Genomic DNA, 8,282 nt, shown 5'->3' with positions numbered 1-8,282 from the left:
ATATGAGAGGTTTGACATGATAATATGATAGCAGATGAACGCTTTTTATGCGTAGTTTAATGTTAAGTTTTATGTCTTTCACTGCGTTTTACTGAACTCAGCCCAGAGCCTTTAAAGCCAACCAACCCCGTGACGTCACATGTTAGAATACTGCACAATGGCGGCGCCCTGGCCGCGAAAGATATAAAGTTTTTTCTTTTTTCTTTTATATGTTTACATTTGTCATGTTTCTTATATAATTGTTGATTATAGTGGAAATCCATTTTGTAAATCATGTAAACTTGATTGACTGCTTCATTTCCCCTTTAAATCTCTCATGTTGTGAATCCACTCTCTGCGTGTTTCTTCGTCCACAGGAAAAATGAGGAAACTCAGTATAGAGTTAAACTTTGAGTAGGCCTCACATAACGGGACACAACAATGTTCAGCCGAAATACTGTCTTCCCGCCGTTGATATTTAAACTTTCTGGAAGCCATCACTACAATGCTTAACTATATAATGTTTAATACTTAAATTATAAATCGCTGTCAAATGAATTTTATGAAAGTTTTGCCGCTAGTACACTTTGCTATAGATCGCGCTATGTGGAAGTAAAGACGCTGGCTGAGATTCTACCGGAAATACGTCAACAGCGTTCATGCTTATGGCGTATTGCCATTAACGTCAGAGCCATGCACTCTGTGAAATCACCAAGATGATAGAAGAACATCCTTGAGATACAAGAGTAATATGTCAAACTTTTACTAATAATATACTCCAATGGGTACAGACAGACAGGATGTACACACACACTAATTATGACTAAGAACAGACTGAACTGAAGGAACTTATACTTGCACTGATGAACAATAATGACAGAAACACAGGTGGAACAGATGATAATTAAAGGACAACTCCAGTGAAAAATGAACCTTGGGGTAATTAACACATGGTTACCGAGTCGATCGTTCCCTGGGGTGCGAAAATCGAATATAAAGTGTTTTATCTCTAAAAACAGATTAGCTCATAACACTGGTATATGGGGCAGAGAGTAAGTAAAAATAAATCGCTAGTTAATACCACTAACAAGGCTCAAAATAGCCTCACACTAACACGGTAGCATAATGAGGGTCCCTACATACAAAACGAAGCATGGAGAACTTTGTAAGTGTACAGACAGTTTAATAAGAAGATACTTTATAAAGCCAGTACATTACGCATTTACAGGCAGGATCCATCTTGGAAAACAGTATCGACTAGTCGAGCCACGAACGCCCTGCTACATTAGATTTCACAAACGTAATTCCTATCGACCAGCTCACGTAGCAGGGCGTTCGTGGCTCGATTAATCGAGTCTGTTTTCCAAGATGCCCGCTGCCTGTAAACGCGTAATGTACTGTCTTTATAAAGTATCTTCTTATTAAACTGTCTGTACACTTACAACGCTCTCAATGCTTCGGTTTGCATGTAGGGACCCTCATTATGCTACCGTGTTAGTGTGAGGCTATTTTGAGCCTTGTTAGTGGTATTAACTTGCGATTTGTTTTTACTTACTCTGTGCCCCATATACTAGTGTTATGAGCTAATCTGTTTTTATAAATAAAACTCTTTACATTCGATTATCATGAAAACGCACCCCAGGGAACGATCGACTCGGTAACCATGTGTTAATTACCCCAAGGTTAATTTTTCACTGGAGTTGTCCTTTAACTAGACACATTCCCCTCATTCAGTTAAACACATGTATGGCTGATGTCCTGCATTTTATATTTAAATGTGTGACTGTACCTCGTTGTTCCCTAGCAGTTGTGAAACTGGGGAGTTGGTTCAGAACACCATAGAACAGAAATAAAACACAATGACACAGACAAATTAAGAAAAAGCAGGAAAGAAAAAGACAACTAATTAGAAGGAAGTGGAAGTTAAATTATGGCAAGCAAAGTAATCTACATGATACAGTATATTTCATGTTATATAAAGGGTGGACTGGTGGATTGCGACCCAAAAGTGGGTAGATAAACGTGTTGTCCTGATTCATTATCTGTGGTCAAATGAGATGTTGTCAGGCTATAAATCAGGATTATATTATTTATAAATAATATAAATTATTCTAACATTATTTTCTTACATTGTTACGAAATAAAAATAACTTTCCTGTTCTTTCAGCCATTATATTTTGCTTGTAGTGCATTTGAGGGACAAGTATATAGTTTATAGTTTAGGCTTAGAACCAGGGTTATGTGCTTCTACATCAATGTTATTCACCTATCGTTTCCCTCTGATTTTAGGGATAACTCACGGGTTTGGTAAAAGTTAGGGGTAGGGATATGGTTAGGATTAAATTTATGGACAGGAATGTTGTTCTAGGATCAACAATTATGTTGACCCAGGAACGTGTGTAACTCGGCAAAATCAGGACATGCTATGTGGACAGCTGTTATTTTTAAAGCTACACTGTGTGATATTTTCCCCCATCTAGCGGTGAAATTGTATAGGGGAGAGCGGGGCACAACCTAACGCTTTTTGACTTTCTCAGTTTGTGTAAATCTACTTATGGTTCAGAGTATTTATTTTTTCCCACATTAATTTCCCACATGTCTAGTACAATTATGTGGTTTTGTTTTATTAATACAGTATATACTTTTTTCTTGACATACCCCGAAAGAATGGAAGTGAAATGTGACAACATGCCCCATAGGTGGGGTACTTTGTAACATGTGTGGGGCACATTGTAACATAACATATGACAGCTTAAAATGTTATCTGATCTAATAAAAAATATATACAAAACAAACTAAAATATTTTCTAAATAAAATACAATTAAAAAACTTTTTCATATAAAATAATGGCAATTTTTAATAATTAAATATAAACAAATTTTTTAGTTTTGACTACGAACACATGAAAACACAGCATACAACATAGTTCAAAACAAATAAATAATTAGTCATTTCTGAACATTGACTCTCAGTCTTTATTCACCTTTTTCTCACGTTTTCCCAATAAAATTAATAAAAGTATAGAATATAATAGCATATTTCTAATAGGGGCACATTGTAACGCAGTGTTACAACATGCCCCGCCTGCACAACTGGGATTTAAACCCTGCTAGTGTCTTCTGCTAGTTAGCGAAGCATTAAATAACTATCTCAACTGTTAAATAACATCTTGGAGATTAAAATAATATCAGATTTGTCTTATTTTAAATAAACACAAAAAATAGAGATGAAAAATTAACTTAAATAAGAAATTTACTTTTGCTATGGTTTAATAAATGTCTATGGATATCTTCCAAAAAAATAAATAATTTTGGCGGATTTTTTTTTTCTATATAGTGTTGATATGGCAACTAGTAAATACACAAAGTTTCGTCATCCAAGCATGTGCGGAAGTATTTAAAACAAGCGTGTTACAACTAGCCCCGCGTTAGGTTGTGCCCCGCGCTCCCCTATGACTACCCAGTGAATATTAGTTTCTGTTCCTTTCAATTTCGAGGGCGTTTTAACTCCTACGGTGGCCGTATTATTCCAAGATTAACATGGCTTCCAGTTCGACTTCGTCCAATTGCGCCTTTAAAACTATCACCTGTGATCCGTCGCAGCACAGATTTATGTTACAAGGTAAACAATACTTTTTCACCATTGACGTGAGGAAAAGTAACGTAAGTTATACTAGAGGTCGTTCTGCCGTTATTCACAACCATGCTATGGTTAGACAAGCAACTATAAAACTTCGAATTTACACAAATAGGCTGGATTACCTGCCGAGAAGAAAGCAGGCAACTTCGGCGTCCGTTTTAAAATCTTTGCTCCTCATGAGCTCTTTCCATCTGGGAAAAGTTACTCCAATATTGACTTTGGTCTTGCTGATTTGCCTGTCGCGTTGACGTTTTAATTCTCTCTTTTTTATGGGCTGAAATTCAGCATGGTTGAATATTTAAGCTGTGAATATTTCAATTAAAAATATTTCAAACACATTTTCATTATTAAAAATTCAATAATCCATATTCACCTTTCATATTTCACTTCCAAAATATTCAAACTGTTTAAAAACACAACCTATAATATTCAACAGGCATTTTCCGGTCCATTTTATTTTGCTTTGCAAATTAGCTTCCAGAAATTCAGTGGTTCAAATTCGACAGAAAATACTACGTTGACATCCAGGAACTGCAGGAAAAGTAGTAGTTACTGAGCATAATCTCCATCTGCTGTCAGTCGACCTCACGAGCAGGTGGTGCAAAATTGCGTGTTGTTGACGAAGACCAGCAACAGTTAGAGTAAGCCATTCATTCATAAAACTCATTTACAGCAATGTAAGTGTATTTGTGATTATTATGATGGCTGTTTTGTGTTAAATTCAGTGTCTTCACGGTTACTTTTCCTGTGTAGCCTGCATCTACCGTGAACGAGATTATAATGTTATTCCCCGAAGCGGATGTACAGATCCAATGTTACATTTTTGAGGTTAACATATTTCTCTTGGTTGTTTAGTTGCCTTAACTTTATATTGTGGTGATGTGCTGCATGCAGGCTATTAGGGTTTCCCTCAATACTTCAGGATTCCCCTGCTGGACATCCTGTATAAAATGCAAATTTGCAAAGCGGAATAAAATGGACCGAAAATTGCCTGTTGAATATTATAGGTTGTATTTTTAAACAGTTTGAACATTTTGGAAGTGAAATATGAAAGGTGAATATGGATTATTTAATTTTTAATAATGAAAATGTGTTTGAAATGTTTTTAATTGAAATATTCACAGCTTAAATATTCAACCATGTTGAATTTCAGCCCATAAAAATGCAAGTCCTAAAAATATAATGCATTAAAATGCAAGCATGTTTAATGCAATGGCTATTTTTTCAAGTAGTGCAATTCAACAGGCTTTTTTGTTTCAAAAACATTTGGCATTATTTTACTTCCATACATGCGCTGAAGTGTATATGTTGTAATGTGTGTTCTATAAATTATTGTGAATATGAGTTATTGGATTCTGAAACACTGTTTTATGATGCACAGCTTTAGAAGTGTAAGAATATTGACAAATCTCCAAATAGTTTTTCCTATTTTCTTTATTTTGAAAATAGACAAAATAGCAACATATCTACTGTATTTCTTGTCTCTAATATGAACAAAACATGCATCACCAACATGATTATTAACACAATAATTAATAATTGTATCAATATAATAATATTATGATAAAACCTTTAAGTGGTTTGGTACAATTCTTTTGCGCAAAAATACATCTGATAATCGTTTCCTGATTTCTTTAGTCCTGGTGCAATAAACAGTGGGGTTTATTAAGGAAGGAACAAGAGAGGCTACAATCGTTACTGCATTTCTCTCTGTTAAATTTAGCACAACACCTATTCGAGTTAGTAAAATAGAGACCAGCTTTGGTGCAAAATAACTAAACAAGACAATTAGGTGACTCAAACAAGTGTTGATCATTTGCTTTTTGCTTGAGTTGTTGGAGAGTTTAGTCACACTATACGCCAGAACAGCATACGTGCAGATAATAAAGGGAAATTGTCCACACAACAACCACAGACTAATCATTGCAGGTAAGAAAAAATATGGTTCAGGATTGACACATGCAGCTCTGATCATGGATGGATAATCACAGAACACATATCTGATAACAGGCTGACAGTATGGGAGATTGTCTGCCATAGAAGTATAAACACCCATTAGAGTGAAACCAATGAGCCATGTCAGTAAAATAAGCAGAAATGTTCGTGGATTTGTTACAATGCTGTGGTATCTTAATGGTAGCCTAATCGCAAGAAGTCATTACTGTCAGAGCCATGCATACTTTGATATCACCAAGATGATAGAAGAACATCCTTGAGATACAAGAGTAGTATGACACAGTTTTAATCTCAGCTAGCAGCACTGAGATCATGGTTGTGCTGCACGTAGAGGTGTACATTATGTCAACGACAGCTAGATTACAGATTAATATGTACATTGGTTTGTGTAAATGTCTGTCAGTCAAGATGATACACAGATTGATGCCATTCCCAAGCAATATGAGCATGTAGGTTATTAAGATGAGGAATCCAAGGAGCTTTTGGTTCTGCAGGTGATCAAAACCAGTGATTATAAATCCGTCTACATTGTTCCCAGTGTAATTTTCATTCGCCATTTTCAGTCACCCAGCTCCTAACATACAGACACAAATATTTTAAAAACAACCACTATAAAATCTAATGAAAAACAATTAGATCCTTAATGTATTCATATATGCACAGAAAATAAGCTCCTGTGAAGGACAATGGCAGAAAGATGCAGACAGCGTCTGTAACAGCAAGGTGATGAAAACTGTGAAAGTTGAGGTATAGTTTCAAAAGAAACACAAAAAGAGTTTTGATCATTTTAAATCCTAAATATGAATAATATGAAAAACATTTTCTAGTCTTATTATTCTTTGGCAACTCCTTTTTAGACTCTCTAGAATTTCTTATGCAAGAGCTTCTGAGATGCTGCTCTCATCCATTTAAAACATATGTGTGTGATGTCCTGCCTTTTATTTCTTTAAAATTGTATGACATGATACGTCATAGTTCCCTTTCAGTCATTCACGTTCGACGTAGTTGATGACGACTGAATGGGATCACGCTAGGGAGCCTGTCATCTTCGAGTACTATTGAACGAGCCAGTGCAATTGGCGTGCGTGATTCGCATCACACGGCGTGTGTATAAATACGGAAGTGGGATGCACGCGCTAGTTGCTTTTTGGTTCGGAGCCGATCGTTTTTGATGTCTCTGAAGAGTATTGTTGTATACAACGAGCGAGTGTGTAGGTGTTCTTCTAGGAAGACTCTCCCAGTTGCTGGGGAGATCTCAACTTTGAGATCTCAACTGCTGTTTTAACATTATCAAATTTCTGTGTTTGTTGACGGCTGGTTAGAGGGTGGAAAAATTAGTGCTTCACTGTTTCAGTCCACTGTTCAGTGTTGCCGCGGTCATTCCCCTGTGTGCTCCGGCACTGGTGATGGGTCCCATTTCCTAAAAGAGCAACACGGGTGCGTTTGCGTCTTTTTCAAGATGCCATTTCATCCGTGCGTTTCTGGATGCGATCGTTCCCTGTCCCCCCAAATGGACGGTCACAATAGTTGTATCACGTGTTTATAGAATGTATATATACATATATATATATATATATATATATATATATATGTGTGTGTGTGTGTTTGTGTGTATAATGTATGTGTATATATGCAGCACGTTGAAGCAGCTTTTGTGGATAGTTTGTGTTCTCATTGCGAGGATATGACTATCGCGGTGTTGAGATCGAGACTCGCCTTCATGCATGAAGGTGGAGTCCCCATTACCACGCCCCGCTACGGCGCCGTGTGGGATGGGTGATCAGAGGATCATAGTGAGGCTTCCCCGCCCGGTAACCAATCCCTGTAGGCCCCTCAGATCTCCATCCTTCCGCTTCATAGGCCTCCTGTGTTCTTGCGTTCGAAGGTACGAAGTATCAGGACATGGTCCTACCCTTCGAATGCTCCATAGCCAGTTGGGTCTTCAGGTCAACTGGGAAAGAGTAAACCCGCCCAAGGGTTGAGGATCTCTTTTCTAGTATGGAGATGGTCTCGGTCCAGCGCATCTCTCAGATAGACGTGTCAGCTCAGTGCCATTCAAAAAGTGAGAAAGGGTCCCACTGAAACTTTTTCAGAGGCTCCTGGGGCATATGGCAGACACAGCCACACGGCTTCCTCCATATGAAGACCGCTTCAGCACTGGCTTCACAGCTGAGTCCCGAGGTGGCCGTGGCAGAGCGACACGCTCCGTGTGATAAACACCATGGCCTGTCGCCAAACCCTCAGCCCGTAAACAGACCTTTCGTATCTCCGGGCCAATGGCTCCTAGAACGAGTGTTCACTAATACCAGCTGAGGGGCCAAGTATAAAGGGCATGCAGTAACAGAGGTCTGGGCGCCCTCCGACTGCATTGGCATCTATTGCCTCCAGTTTCCTCGCTTCGAGACACCACTGCTCAGCGAGCATGTACCGGTCTGAAAAGAAAACATTGCGACTGTCGAGCTACACTCCCCTCGCATGTTGCAACTCGCCTGCCACCTCCTCCTTGGAGTCAGAAGCTTCTAAGGTCGCTTCATTCCACTTATTACTGCTGGCCTGCTCAATCGTGCCGCTGATAAGCCTCACGACAGCCTCTGGCCCAGAGAGAGTGGAGACTCTGTCCCCAGCTGGCCAGCTGTTTGGGACCACTTTGGGGCCACACAGTTACATCTGTTGCCCCTCCAGACTCGTCCCTCCACCAGTTGTTTCT

The 8,282-nt window shown here is 38.5% G+C and overlaps 1 pseudogene across 1 annotated transcript; it reads right to left on the bottom strand.

Annotated features, from left to right (window-relative positions):
* Positions 1–5,177: 5,177 nt before the first annotated feature.
* LOC309489712 (olfactory receptor 10G4-like) lies at positions 5,178–6,132 on the bottom strand (annotated as a pseudogene). Its single transcript has one exon. The product of its transcript is annotated as an olfactory receptor 10G4-like (transcript).
* Between the last annotated feature and the right edge of the window lie 2,150 nt (positions 6,133–8,282).

Source organism: Leuciscus leuciscus (assembly GCF_965113295.1).
Source record: "Leuciscus leuciscus genome assembly, chromosome: 24".
Lineage (NCBI taxonomy): Eukaryota > Metazoa > Chordata > Actinopteri > Cypriniformes > Leuciscidae > Leuciscus > Leuciscus leuciscus.
This window is presented reverse-complemented; position numbering and strand designations above follow the sequence as displayed.